Source organism: Scomber japonicus, chromosome 17 (assembly GCF_027409825.1).
Source record: "Scomber japonicus isolate fScoJap1 chromosome 17, fScoJap1.pri, whole genome shotgun sequence".
In the NCBI taxonomy this organism is placed as follows: Eukaryota; Metazoa; Chordata; class Actinopteri; order Scombriformes; family Scombridae; genus Scomber; species Scomber japonicus.
In genome coordinates, this window is record NC_070594.1 from 5,024,622 (window position 1) to 5,039,312 (window position 14,691).

Sequence of the window (14,691 nt, forward strand, 5' to 3'; positions counted from 1 at the left end):
GAAAAAGAAATGTTTTATTTGTTAGTATGTGTAAATGTTTAAAGTGGCTTTATTTATTTATATTTATTAACACTGGTTCATTAACTCATCAACAGGAGTTGTGAATGTAAATTATACACCTGTATAAGTAGATTTGTTCAAAAATAATTATTCAAGTGACAGCTGCTGTGTTTGTTAGTGTCATCTGTTAAATCTTTTATTTCATGGGCTCTGTTTCCACAGCTCACTTGAACCTGCTTCTTAAATATGACAACCTGCCAAAATATTTCATATGTAGAAAAATCTTTTTTCTCCACAGCTTGTGCAGATTGTTCTGCTCTGATCTACACAATGTTGGTGATGCGTGTGGCTGAACTCGTCCTCATCACTGTTGTTACTGTTCTCATCACTGTTGTTGCTGTTCGTCTCTTCAGAGCTGGAGGTGAGAAAATGTTCACCAACCTTTGTTCAGTCTGATTAACACAAACTGTAAGTTTAGAGCTGAAATGTTCCTCTGATTTGTTTAGCAGGGAACCAGAGACCACCTGATGACCACACTGTGAGTTGATGTATAAAATCAACTAATAACGTCCATGTTACTGTAATGTAGGACTGTGAATGTCTCACTGTTTGTGTTTGTGCAGGTTTCTTACTCAGTAAGAAGCAGAACAGCGAGGCGTTCAGGTGCAGCAGCCAGTCAGGTAAATATCTTATGGTGCGTTCAGGGTCTGCTGACTCCACTGTGACCTGTGTTCAGTTTTAAAACTTCAACAGTCAGCTGGGAGGAAAATCTGGTAGTTTGAGACTCTTTCAAATTCATTTATTTGTATATGTGAGATGATTTCTGATTGTGTTGAATGTAGAAACCTAAAGGTGAAAGAAGTGGGGTTGTGATTTGTTAGTTTTCAGTGTGAGTGTGTCAGACTTTGTGTTTCTTTGTGTTGTTTTTCACAGGAGATGAATGATGAAGATGATGGTGCGGTGAACTATGAAAACTGATCAACCACTTCCACACCAACATCAGCTCACCAGAGAAACGACTCCCTGACTGTTATATCATTAATATCCTCTCAGTTTTAACATGAGTAGTTGAATTATTTACATAAAGAAAGAATCATAACATCACTTTGAGATTTTGACTGTTTTTATGATGATTTTCAGGATTTATGGTTGTAATAGCTTTATTTGTCCAGCAGGGGGTGTAGTGACTTAACTAGTAGCACCGTGTTCACAGGAGGCTGTCTGGAGTGTAAATAAGAAATGTTCATATGTTTTGTGTCCTGAGACACTTTTTAGTTTGACAAGAATATTAATATCTGGATTTTATCTCTAGTCATTAAGATTTTCACCACTTAATTTTACTGTTTTGTAATTAATGCATTAATGCATGTACACTTTTCTGACTGATAATGAAAGAGGGATATTTTTTGCTATTTGATCACACTTCTAAATCATCTTTCAATCTTTAAAATGTGTCTAAATACAAATAGAAATACAGTCAAAGTTACCTGACAGTTCACAGAAATGAAATAACTCAATATACATTCAGCAGTGTTAAAGCATGTGACGATGCATCGTGATCACAGGGTGCATATAAAGGTGGATGTATCGAGGTGTGACGTCACCCATCAGTTTGTACTGGAGCCAGTTTGAAGCATCAGACTGTGGTAGTTGCAGTTTGATTGTAATGAGTGTAAATACATTTCATGCAGCTTCAATGACCAAAGTCACCTCTGTAATGTGCATACAGCATGAAAAACCTCCAAATCAACCTGGACTGAAGCTCAGCTAAATTAATTTAACCTCAGTATGTATGATCGTGCAGGAAACCAGATATTAAAGTAGATTTCAGCAGAATTTGATGAACACATCTTTGCGTTGGCGTCTGTTCCTGTGAACTTCTTGTGTTTCTGATTCTTATCTGGTCATCATTAGACTTGCAGAGCTCTGCTGCTGTTGTTTCCACGTTCTCACCAAAACACTTCACCCATCTTTCATTTATCAAATAAATAAATGGGATAAAATCAGCAACTAAAAGACTCAGACCAATAAAAAAAGGTTATTTTATTTTATTTTTTCCCCAGCAGCTATGCTAACACCATAAGTGCAGAGAGTTGCATAATTACAAACATTTATCTTAGATAACAATCTTCATACATTCAACTTCCTCAGTTCTCGTCTTCTTCCTTTCAGAAGGTCAAACATTGACAGTAGTGCATCATGAGACTGTAGTGTGCACAGTATGAGTCTTAATATGACAAAACATATGAGCCTGAAAACTGTTCTGCCATTCTGAAAAAAAGAACAACACTTCACTAATGAGTAATTATAGGCCCATATCAAACATTTAATTTTAAAGTTATATCATGAAAAAAGCAGTTTTTGAACAGCTGAACAACTTCTTGGCACTAAACAACTTCCTTATGAACCTTCAAATATAAATATAAGGAATGCTAATATACTCCACCTAAAAAAGTTACAAGTTTGATAACTTTCAAGAGAGAAAGATGGGAGGAGACACTTTGCTCATTACAGGAAGTAGATAGTGTGTTTCTGCATTTTGAGAGCTGAGAGCGTGAGAAGAAGACAGAGAGAAAGACAGAAGCACGATGGTTGAATTCAGAAGGATTAAAAAGTTTTTATTTCTGATTCTGGGGCTTCAGTTTACAGGTAAGATACAAAAATCTTGCTGAATAACCTTCATTTTACTGATACAGTCTAATAAGCTGTTTGTATTTTAACAGATGTCATATTATTATTTCAGCTCATTTATCACATTTCTCACTTAAATTCTCAACAGCAGTAACTGGACAAATTTCCCCATACATCACTGTCAGAGATGGAGATGAAGTTACTTTGACATGTGAAAATGTGATGACTGATCAGGATAAATGTAACAGTACTACCTGGGTCTTCAGTCGTACAAAAAACCATGGACAAGAGCTGATTCAATCAGGACAGACAAAAGGTGCAAAAATTGCATCCGGCAGACTGAGTGTTACAGCGGACTGTTCTCTGGTTATAAAGAAGGTCTCAGTTGAGGATGTTGGTCTTTACCGCTGCCAACAGTTCGACAGATCAAGACGACATCAAGGTCAAGACTCTCTGGTTCATCTGTCTGTTGTTAGCAGTGAGTATTTACACCATAATGTTTTCAGATCAAACTGTTTTGTTAGAACAATATACTGAAACATTACAATAATTATGATTACAGTGATGAAGTTAATTTTACTCTTGTTGTCTTTCTCTCACAATATCTCCATCTTCACCAGTGACTGAACATAAGGACGCTGATAAGGTGACGTTAAGCTGCTCTGTGTCGACAGATGGGCGGTGCTCACACACAGTGAAGTGGGTGTATGAAGGAAGAGACTGGGACATAAATAGCAGAGGAGCATGGACATTGGCTCCTACCTGCTCAGCCAATGCGCTGCTGTTGACTTCTAATTTTATTTACACATCAATTTATAAGTCTTTGCAGTGTAAAGTCAGAGATCTCAACTGGAGAGAAGATAAGCTGTATAACTTCAGCTCTCAGTTATCAGGTAAGAAACCAGGTGAGAAGATGACGAGCTGTTTAAAATCACTTTATTATTGTATAAAAATTCAACTATATTTGAAGTATTTTGAGGTTTAAATTTTTAAAAAATCATCCTTGTTTAGCCAATATGAGGTTTCTTTATTAATTTCTTCTTTGTTCATTCCTCCAGGAAATGATACAACCCCAACACCAACGACGCAAACGACTGAAGTGATGAAAACATCAACTTTAAACACAACAGAACAAACAGGTAAGAAACAAGTTCAAATACTTTACAGATTGTCCCGAACAGAAATATAACAGTAAAAAAATAGTTTTATTTGTTAGTATGTGTAAATGTTTAAAGTGGCTTTATTTATTTATATTTATTAACACTGTGAATGTAAATTATACACCTGTATAAGTAGATTTGTTCAAAAAAAGTGACAGCTGCTGTGTTTGTTAGTGTCATTTGTTAAATCTTTTAATTCCATGGCCTCTGTTTCCACAGCTCACATGAACCTGCTTCTTAAATATGACAACCTGCCAAAATATTTCATATGTAGAAACATTAATTTACTTTCATCTTTTTTCTCAACAGTTTGTGCAGATTGTTCTGCTCTGAGCTACATAATGTTGGTGATGCGTGTGGCTGAACTCGTCCTCATCACTGTTGTTACTGTTCTTCTCTTCAGAGCTCGAGGTGAGAAAATGTTCACCAACCTTTGTTCAGTCTGATTAACACAAACTGTAAGTTTAGAGCTGAAATGTTCCTCTGATTTGTTTAGCAGGGAACCAGAGACCACCTGATGACCACACTGTGAGTTGATGTATAAAATCAACTAATAACGTCCATGTTACTGTAATGCAGGACTGTGAATGTCTCACTGTTTGTGTTTGTGCAGGTTTCTCAGTAAGAAGCAGAACAGCGAGGCGTTCAGGTGCAGCAGCCAGTCAGGTAAATATCTGATGATGTGTTCAGAGTCTGCTGAGTCCACTGTGACCTGTATTCAGTTTTAAAACTTCAACAGTCAGCTGGGAGGAAAATATGGGAGTTTGAGACTCTTTCAAATTCATTTATTTGTATATGTGAGATTATTTCTGATTGTGTTGAATGTAGAAACCTAAAGGTGAAAGAAGTGGGGTTGTGATTTGTTAGTTTTCAGTGTGAGTGTGTCAGACTTTGTGTTTCTTTGTGTTGTTTTTCACAGGAGATGAATGATGAAGATGATGGTGTGGTGAACTATGAAAACTGATCAACCACTTCCACACCAACATCAGCTCACCAGAGAAACGACTCCCTGACTGTTATATCATTAATATCCTCTCAGTTTTAACATGAGTAGCTGAATTATTTACATAAAGAAAGAATCATAACATCACTTTGAGATTTTGACTGTTTTTATGATGATTTTCAGGATTTATTATTGTAAAAGCTTTATTTGTCCAGCAGGGGGTGTAGTGAGTTAACTAGTAGCACCGTGTTCAAAGGAGGCTGTCTGGAGTGTAAATAAGAAATGTTCATATGTTTTGTGTCCTGAGATACTTTTTAGTTTGACAAGAATATTAACATGTGGATTTTATCTCTAGTTAAGAAGCACAGTGTGAGTTTTATTAAATGTGTTTTGCTGCATTATGTCTCTAACTTTTCTCATGTTTTCACTCATTTAACTCCCTTAAATCTGATTCAAGTGGAAGAATTTAGACTTTAATTCAGACTTTTAAGACTTTCTTGGCTACTTGCAGCAGCTGCAGCTCAGTTTCATGTTTAATTATACAGAAGAAATCATTTTAACTTTCATTTATCATTGTTGTTAACATGTTTATCAGGAGTCCATCATGTGTTTGGTTTGAATGAGTCTTCCTGCCGTCAGTAACAGTCTTCTCTTTGTTACATCTGTTAATAATATAATATGCAAATAAAGAAATGTTTACCATTTAATTTACTGTGTTTTGTGATTATTTCATGTACAAACAGTGTCATGCTGCTGTTGTTTCCACATTCTCACCAAAACACTTCACACATATCATTTCTCAGACCATTTACCTGCAAAGATAAAATGAGGAAGTAAAAGGTGTCAGATCAACAAAACATCATCTCATCTGTTCTTTCCAGCAGCTTCAGCATCACCATGTTGCATCAAAGTTTGACTCTTCATCAGTCTGTTCATGTGTGTCAAACATCACCATGAATCCTGACTGTTTTCTAATAAACACTATATACAGAAAAGAAGAGTTGCATCATTACAAACATTTATCTTAAATAACAATCTTCACACGTTCAACTTCCTCAGTTCTCGTCTTCTTCCTTTCAGGAGGTCAAACATTGACAGAAATGCATCATGGGACTGGAGTGTGCACAGTATGAGTCTTAATATTCAGTTGTTTGCTTGTTACAGCATTAGATTGACTCAGTTTGTGTTTTAAAGGCAGAAACATATTGCTGACACATAATCAGGTCTCCATCCTACATGTTCAGTGTGTTCAGTCTTTGTCAGGCTGCTGTGACCTCTGACCTCTGACTGTCTGTAGCTTCTGTTATTGCTGATCAAAAAGGTTTTGACAGTTTGGATGAAAATGGGATGAACTCTGTCAACTTACAGTGAATTCACCACCTGACAGAAAACAGAATAAAACAGACTAAATGTCTCTACAACACAAACTACTGTACAGACTCTGCCAGTTGAGAGCATCGATCTTCACACGTTCGACTTCCTCTTCTTATTTTTAGGACATCAAACACGTCATTGTGACAAACACACCCTGGTACCAAACACAGAGTGCACTTGTTGAATCTTAATATGGTTTAATATGGCTGCTCTGAATGCAGAAACATATTTCTTTATCTTGTGATCCATGATTGCATCCCAACTTCACAGGATCTATAAATCTATATACATATATTGGGTTGCAACAGTAAATATCCTCTTACTTAGAAGGAAATAATAAAATATAAATAATGTCCTGTGCACAGGATGTGAGAAATGATGAAGTACTTTGAAATGCAGCAGTAGAAAGGATGTGTGTTGTGGTTTCGGTGGTGAGTAGGTGGACACATTCACCTTTAACTTCAACAATGTCTAATCCTTTATGCATTTACTCTTGGCTGATTATAATATAAGATCTTATCTAGATATGAGATACTGCAGATGTGAGTGCTAACTTTCTCGTAAAATACAAAAATGTGCAAATTTAGAGTCAATATGCTCCATCTAAACAAGTTAACTTACAAGTGAGGAAAATAGACTGAAGCCACAAAGAGGAGGAGACACTTTGTTCATTACAGGAAGTAGATAGTGTATTTCTGCATTTAGAGAGCTGAGAGCGTGAAAAGAAGACAGAGAGAAAGACAGAGAAGCACGATGGTTGAACTCAGATGGATTAAAATGTTTTTATTTCTGATTCTGGGGCTTCAGTTTACAGGTAGGATACAAAAATATTATTTAATAACCTTCATTTTACTGAGACAGTCAAATAAGCTGTTTGTTTTTAACATTCACACTACAGTCATATTCTCATTTCACATCATTTATCACATTTTTCAACATAGTAAAAAGTGGAGAGGTTGTGATATGTAGCTCAACAAGCTAACAACGTCCTGTCAACACAACTGCATTTCTGCACATGCTCAGTGGCCTCACACACAACTACTGTCCAAAGACTAGAGACAAGGTCTAAGTAACCACTAAGTAGGTTATTAGTGATGATGACTGATTCATGTACACACTTCTGGGACAAACACAGAGCAGCAAGCACACAAGTTATCATCAGAAACATACTGCTGGGGTCTCACTGGTGATTTTCAGAGATGAAAGTATTCTCTTTGTCTGGTGCCTTGTTAAAGTTTGGCCTATCTGTGACTGTGAGCCTCGTGTGGTTGTAGTGTTCATGTCGTCATATCAGAGCTCTGCTGCTGTTGTACCCACATTCTCACCAAAACACTTCCCCTCAGCTCTCAGAATAACTGACCTCAAAAGTATAAAGAGAATCTAACAGGTCTCAGACCACTAATACACCATCTGATCTGTGTTCTTTCCAGCTGCTGCAGTATCACCATGCTGCACCACTAGAGTCCAATTCTGTATTGACGCTATTCTGTCTGTTTTCTACTCAATGCTATCTTTAAAAAAAGACTAGCTCCTTTCATAATCAATAATCTCACACATGCAACGTCCTCAGTCCTTTTCTGTGACTGTGAGCCTCGTGTGGTTTTGGTGTTTATTAGGTCATCGTTAGAGGTTAAAACCAGCAGACCTCTGCTGCTGTTGTTCTCACGTTCTCTTCAAAACACTTCCACCTCAGTTCTTAGAAACAGACTTCAAAGATACAATGAGGAACTAACAGGTCTCAGACCTCTGATACACCATCTTATCTGATTGAGTCTTCATCTGTCTGTTCATGTGTGTCAAACATCACCATGAATCCTGTCACTACTGAATCCTAATTCTGTTTCAACACATATTTTATACTTTTTACTTATCAGACATTACAGTGGGAAACACAGAAAATGTCATTTTTAAAGGGGAATCATTTGTCTTACTGGTCATACTGGTCCTGTGCACAGAGAAGTGTCACATGATGAGGTCATGGTTACAAACATGAAGTACTTTGAAATGCAGCAGTGGAAAGGAAGTGTGTTGTGGTCTTGGTGGTGAGTGGATGGATACACTCGCCCTTAACTACTACAATATCTAATCCTTTATGTATTTACTCTTAGCTGATTATAAGATGTTATATAAATATGTGAGATTATATAAAGGTACTGTGAGTGCTAGCTTCCTCATTAAATACAAAAATGTATGTAAGTGAATATGCTCCATCTACAATAAGTCGAGAACTCACAATAGAGAAAAAAAACTAAAGACGTTAGATAGATGGGAGGAGACATTTTGCTCATTAGAGGAAGTAGATAGTGTATTTCTGCATTTTGAGAGCTGAGAGTGTGAGAAGAAGACAGAGAGAAAGACAGAGAAGCACGATGGTTGAACTCAGATGGATTAAAATGTTTTTATCTAATTCTGGGGCTTCAGTTTACAGGTAAGATACAAAAATGTTATTACATAACCTTCATTTTATTAATAAATAATAATATTAAATTGTATTCATGATGAGCTTTTACAAGTTAAAAATGCATGAAATGAAAAGAGGATAAAAAACAACTTACAGGTTAAAAAACAGCTTAAAAAGATGTTTTTAAGAGTGATTTTAAGGTATGGGGGTCTGTACAGTCTCTGATGTGTTTGGGGAGTGAATTCCAGAGGGTGGGGGCGGCATTAGAGAAGGCTCTGTCCCCCCATTAAGACAGTGAAATAAACTGTTTGTTTGTAACATTCACACTACAGTCATATTCTCATTTCAGTTCATTATCACATTTCTCTCTCAAATTCTCAACAGCAGTAACTGGACAACCTGTCCTCGACATCACTGTCAGAGATGGAGATGAAGCCACTTTGTCCTGTAAAAATGTGATGACTGATCAGGATAAATGTGACAGAACTACCTGGCTCTTCAGTCGTTCAACAAACACAGTAGAGTTGATTAAACTTGGGCAGATTGGTGAAAATGCCAAAGCTAAATCAGATAGACTGAGTGTTACAGCGGACTGTTCTCTGGTTATAAAGAAGGTCACAGTTGAGGATGTTGGTTATTACACCTGCAGACAGTTCGACAGATCAGGACGACAACAAGGTCGAGACTCTGTGGTTCTTCTGTCTGTTGTTAGCAGTGAGTATTTACATCATAATGTTTTCAGCTCAAACTGTCTTGTTAGAACAATATACTGAAACATTACAATAATTATGATTACAGTGATGAAGTTAATTTTACTCTTGTTGTCTTTCTCTCACAATATCTCCATCTTCACCAGTGACTGAACATAAGGACGCTGATAAGGTGACATTAAACTGCTCTGTGTCGACATATGATGTGTGTAGATACACAGTGAAGTGGCTGTATAACGGAGGAGACTGGGACGTAAATACCAGAAACAGAAAGGCATCACAGTCTACCTGCTCAGTCACTGCAGTCTTGCCAACTTCTAATTTTATTTACACATCAAATTATAAGTATTTGCAGTGTAAAGTCACAGATCTCAACAGTAATGAAGTGCAGCTGTATAACTTTAGTCCTCAGTCATCAGGTAAGAAACCAGGTGAGAAGATGACGAGCTGTTTGAAATCACTTTATTCTGTTATGACAAATAAACTGTATTTGATGTATTGTAAGGGTTAATTTATTAAAATTAATTTCTTCTTTGTTCTTTCCTCCAGGAAATGATGCAACACCAACACCAACGACACAAACGACTGAAGTGATGAAACCATCAACTTTAAACACAACAGAACAAACAGGTAAGAAGCAGGTTCGAAAACTTTACAGATTGTCCATAAGAGAAATAAAACAGAAAAAGAAATGTTTTATTTGTTAGTATGTGTAAAAGTTTAAAGTGGCTTTATTTATTTATATTTATTAACACTGGTTCATGTGAATGTAAATGATACACCTGTATAAGTAGATTTGTTCAAAAATAATTATTCAAGTGACCGCTGCTGTGTTTGTTGGTGTCATTTGTTAAATCTTTTATTTCCATGGCCTCTGTTTCCACAGCGCACATGAACCTGCATCTTAAATATGACAACCTGCCAAAATATTTCATATGTAGAAAAATCTTTTTTTTCAACAGTTTGTGCAGATTGTTCTGCTCTAAGCTACATAATGTTGGTGATGCGTGTGGCTGAACTCGTCCTCATCACTGTTGTTACTGTTCTTCTCTTCAGAGCTCGAGGTGAGAAAATGTTCACCAACCTTTGTTCAGTCTGATTAACACAAACTGTAAGTTTAGAGCTGAAATGTTCCTCTGATTTGTTTAGCAGGGAACCAGAGACCACCTGATGACCACACTGTGAGTTGATGTATAAAATCAACTAATAACGTCCATGTTACTGTAATGCAGGACTGTGAATGTCTCACTGTTTGTGTTTGTGCAGGTTTCTTACTCAGTAAGAAGCAGAACAGCGAGGCATTCAGGTCCAGCAGCCAGTCAGGTAAATATCTGATGGTGTGTTCAGAGTCTGCTGACTCCACTGTGACCTGTGTTCAGTTTTAAAACTTCAACAGTCAGCTGGGAGGAAAATATGGGACTTTGAGACTCTTTCAAATTCATTTATTTGTATATGTGAGATTATTTCTGATGGTGTTGAATGTAGAAACCTAAAGGTGAAAGAAGTGGGGTTGTGATTTGTTAGTTTTCAGTGTGAGTGTGTCAGACTTTGTGTTTCTTTGTGTTGTTTTTCACAGGAGATGAATGATGAAGATGATGGTGCAGTGAACTATGAAAACTGATCAACCACTTCCACACCAACATCAGCTCACCAGAGAAACGACTCCCTGACTGTTATATCATTAATATCCTCTCAGTTTTAACATGAGTAGTTGAATTATTTACATAAAGAAAGAATCATAACATCACTTTGAGATTTTGACTGTTTTTATGATGATTTTCAGGATTTATTGTTGTAATAGCTTTATTTGTCCAGCAGGGGGTGTAGTGAGTTAACTAGTAGCACCATGTTCACAGGAGGCTGTCTGGAGTGTAAATAAGAAATGTTCATATGTTTTGTGTCCTGAGACACTTTTTAGTTTGACAAGAATATTAATATCTGGATTTTATCTCTAGTCATTACGATTTTCACCACTTAATTTTACTGTGTTTTGTAATTAATGCATGTACACTTTTCTGACTGATAATGAAAGAGGGATATTTTTTGCTATTTGATCACACTTCTAAATCATCTTTCAATCTTTAAAATGTGTCTAAATACAAATAGAAATACAGTCAAAGTTACCTGACAGTGCACAGAAATGAAATAACTCAACATACATTCAGCAGGGTTAAAGCATGTGACGATGCATCGTGATCACAGGGTGCATATAAAGGTGGATGTATCGAGGTGTGACGTCACCCATCAGTTTGTACTGGAGCCAGTTTGAAGCATCAGACTGTGGTAGTTGCAGTTTGATTGTAATGAGTGTAAATACATTTCATGCAGCTTCAATGACCAAAGTCACCTCTGTAATGTGCATACAGCATGAAAAACCTCCAAATCAACCTGGACTGAAGCTCAGCTAAATTAATTTAACCTCAGTATGTATGATCGTGCAGGAAACCAGATATTAAAGTAGATTTCAGCAGAATTTGATGAACACATCTTTGCGTTGGCGTCTGTTCCTGTGAACTTCTTGTGTTTCTGATTCTTATCTGGTCATCATTAGACTTGCAGAGCTCTGCTGCTGTTGTTTCCACGTTCTCACCAAAACACTTCACCCATCTTTCATTTATCAAATAAATAAATGAGATAAAATCAGCAACTAAAAGACTCAGACCAATAAAAAAAGGTTATTTTATTTTATTTTTTCCCCAGCAGCTATGCTAACACCATAAGTGCAGAGAGTTGCATAATTACAAACATTTATCTTAGATAACAATCTTCATACATCCAACTTCCTCAGTTCTCGTCTTCTTCCTTTCAGAAGGTCAAACATTGACAGTAGTGCATCATGAGACTGTAGTGTGCACAGTATGAGTCTTAATATGACAAAACATATGAGCCTGAAAACTGTTCTGCCATTCTGAAAAAAAGAACAACACTTCACTAATGAGTAATTATAGGCCCATATCAAACATTCAATTTTAAAGTTATATCATGAAAAAAGCAGTTTTCCAACAGCTGAACAACTTCTTGGCACTAAACAACTTCCTTATAAACCTTCAAATATAAATATAAGGAATGCTAATATACTCCACCTAAAAAAGTTACAAGTTTGATAACTTTCAAGAGAGAAAGATGGGAGGAGACACTTTGCTCATTACAGGAAGTAGATAGTGTGTTTCTGCATGTTGAGAGCTGAGAGCGTGAGAAGAAGACAGAGAGAAAGACAGAGAAGCACGATGGTTGAACTCAGATGGATTAAAATGTTTTTATTTCTGATTCTGGGGCTTCAGTTTACAGGTAAGATACAAAACTCTTATTAAATAATTTAATGACAGTCAAATATACTGTTTGTATTTTAACAGATGTCATATTATTATTTCAGTTCATTTATCACATTTCTCACTTAAATTCTCAACAGCAGTAACTGGACAAATTCCCCCATACATCACTGTCAGAGATGGAGATGAAGCCACTTTGTCCTGTAAAAATGTGATAACTGATCAGGATAAATGTAACCGTACTGCCTGGGTCTTCCGTCGTACAAAAAACCATGGACAAGAGCTGATTCAATCAGGACAGACAAAAGGTGCAAAAATTGCATCCGGCAGACTGAGTGTTACAGCAAACTGTTCTCTGGTTATAAAGAAGGTCTCAGTTGAGGATGCTGGTCGTTACTTCTGCCAACAGTACAACAGATCAGGACGACAACAAGGTCCAGACTCTCAGGTTGATCTGTCTGTTGTTAGCAGTGAGTATTTACATCATCATGTTTTCAGATCAAACTGTCTTGTTAGAACAATATACTGAAACATTACAATAATTATGATTACAGTGATGAAGTTAATTTTACTCTTGTTGTCTTTCTCTAACAATATCTCCATCTTCACCAGTGACTGAACATAAGGACGCTGATAAGGTGAAGTTAAGCTGCTATGTGTCACCATATGGATGGTGCACATACACAGTGAAGTGGGTGTATGAAGGAAGAGACTGGGACATGAATGCCACAGACATAAAGATATCACAGCCTACCTGCTCAACCACTGTGTTGTTGTTAACTTCTAATTTTATTTACACATCAATTTATAAGTCTTTGCAGTGTAAAGTCACAGATCTCATCAGGAGAGAAGATAAGCTGTATAACTTCAGCTCTCAGTTATCAGGTAAGAAACCAGGTGAGAAGATGACGAGCTGTTTAAAATCACTTTATTATTGTATAAAAATTCAACTATATTTGAAGTATTTTGAGGTTTAAATTTTCAAAAAATCATCCTTGTTTAGCCAATATGAGGTTTCTTTATTAATTTCTTCTTTGTTCATTCCTCCAGGAAATGATACAACCCCAACACCAACGACACAAACGACTGAAGTGATGAAAACATCAACTTTAAACACAACAGAACAAACAGGTAAGAAACAAGTTCAAATACTTTACAGATTGTCCATAAGAGAAATAAAACAGGAAAAAAATAGTTTTATTTGTTAGTATGTGTAAATGTTTAAAATGGCTTTATTTATTTATATTTATTAACACTGTGAATGTAAATTATACACCTGTATAAGTAGATTTGTTCAAAAATAATTATTCAAGTGACAGCCGCTGTGTTTGTTAGTGTCATTTGTTAACTCTTTTATTTCCATGGGCTCTGTTTCCACAGCTCACATGAACCTGCTTCTTAAATATGACAACCTGCCAAAATATTTCACATTTATAAACTTCCTTTACTTTCATGTTTTTTCTCCACAGCTTGTGCAGATTGTTCTGCTCTAAGCTACATAATGTTGGTGATACGTGTGGCTGAACTCGTCCTCATCACTGTTGTTACTGTTCTTCTCTTCAGAGCTCGAGGTGAGAAAATGTTCACCAACCTTTGTTCAGTCTGATTAACACAAACTGTAAGTTTAGAGCTGAAATGTTCCTCTGATTTGTTTAGCAGGGAACCAGAGACCACCTGATGACCTCACTGTGAGTTGATGTATAAAATCAACTAATAACGTCCATGTTACTGTAATGCAGGACTGTGAATGTCTCACTGTTTGTGTTTGTGCAGGTTTCTTACTCAGTAAGAAGCAGAACAGCGAGGCGTTCAGGTGCAGCAGCCAGTCAGGTAAATATCTGATGGTGCGTTCAGAGTCTGCTGAGTCCAATGTGACCTGTATTCAGTTTTAAAACTTCAACAGTCAGCTGGGAGGAAAATCTGGGAGTTTGAGACTCTTTCAAATTCATTTATTTGTATATGTGAGATGATTTCTGATGGTGTTGAATGTAGAAACCTAAAGGTGAAAGAAGTGTGGTTGTGATTTGTTAGTTTTCAGTGTGAGTGTGTCAGACTTTGTGTTTCTTTGTGTTGTTTTTCACAGGAGATGAATGATGAAGATGATGGTGCGCTGAACTATGAAAACTGATCAACCACTTCCACACCAACATCAGCTCACCAGAGAAACGACTCCCTGACTGGTATATCATTAATATCCTCTCAG

At 36.6% G+C, this 14,691-nt stretch overlaps 3 long non-coding RNA genes across 3 annotated transcripts; all 3 read left to right on the forward strand.

The window, feature by feature from the left end:
• Nucleotides 1-431: 431 nt before the first annotated feature.
• Nucleotides 432-1,180, forward strand: LOC128377613 (uncharacterized). The gene is made up of 3 exons (XR_008323325.1): nt 432-538; nt 624-680; nt 934-1,180. It is a non-coding gene; the product is annotated as an uncharacterized LOC128377613 (long non-coding RNA).
• Nucleotides 1,181-3,704: 2,524 nt separating this feature from the next.
• Nucleotides 3,705-4,398, forward strand: LOC128377610 (uncharacterized). The gene is made up of 3 exons (XR_008323322.1): nt 3,705-3,770; nt 4,101-4,202; nt 4,288-4,398. It is a non-coding gene; the product is annotated as an uncharacterized LOC128377610 (long non-coding RNA).
• A 9,621-nt stretch (nt 4,399-14,019) lies between these two features.
• Nucleotides 14,020-14,289, forward strand: LOC128377622 (uncharacterized). Its single transcript, XR_008323335.1, has 3 exons — nt 14,020-14,059; nt 14,145-14,176; nt 14,262-14,289. It is a non-coding gene; the product is annotated as an uncharacterized LOC128377622 (long non-coding RNA).
• Nucleotides 14,290-14,691: the final 402 nt, after the last annotated feature.